The sequence below is a fragment of the Chrysochloris asiatica genome, unplaced genomic scaffold (assembly GCF_000296735.1).
Source record: "Chrysochloris asiatica unplaced genomic scaffold, ChrAsi1.0 scaffold01922, whole genome shotgun sequence".
In the NCBI taxonomy this organism is placed as follows: Eukaryota; Metazoa; Chordata; class Mammalia; order Afrosoricida; family Chrysochloridae; genus Chrysochloris; species Chrysochloris asiatica.
Genome location: NW_006410440.1, coordinates 12,975 through 13,784, shown reverse-complemented (window position 1 = coordinate 13,784; position 810 = coordinate 12,975).

The window sequence follows — 810 nt, the reverse complement described above, 5'->3', positions numbered from 1 at the left end:
ACTCAACATTGCTCAAGTTTAGGGCACTGTAGAAAAAAATTAAGTCTCAACTTTCAGTATTGAATGTTTCTTTGGGCAAATTAATGAATGATGTAAAAAGCATGAAAAGAAGATGGAAAGGATACACAGAGTTATTGTATCAAAAAGAAATGGTCAATGATCAAGCATTTCAAGTAGTAGCATATGCTCAAGAGCCAATGATCCTGAAGGGAGAAGTCCAAGGTGCGTTGAAGGCATTGACAAGGAACAAGGCATTGGGAATTGATAGAATACAATTTGAAAAATTTCAACAAACTGATGTGGCAATAGAAGCACACATTCTTCTTTTCCAAGAAATATGGAAGACAACTATCAGGCCAGCTGACTGGAAGAGATCTGTATTTGTGACCACTCCAAAAAGAAGTGACCCAACAGAATGCTAAAATCGTCAGACAGTATCATTGATATCTCATGAGAGTTCGGTTTTAAAAAAGATAATTTAAAAAATGGCTGCAACCATACATTAATATAGAAATTCCAGAGGTTCAAGACAAATCCAGAAGAGGACATGGAACAAGTGATATAATTTCTGATGTCAGATGGATCTTGACTGAAAGCAGAGAATACCAGAAAGATGTGTACCTGTACTTTATTGGTTATGCAAAGACTTTCTATTGTGAGGATCATGACAACCTATGGACACATTGTCGCGATTGAACAGTCTGAAACACTGAATTGTGCTCATGAGGAACCTGTACATAGACTAAAAGGCGGTTGTTCAAACAGAAAAAGGAAGTATCAAATTGTATAAAATCAAGAAAGTCATGTGCC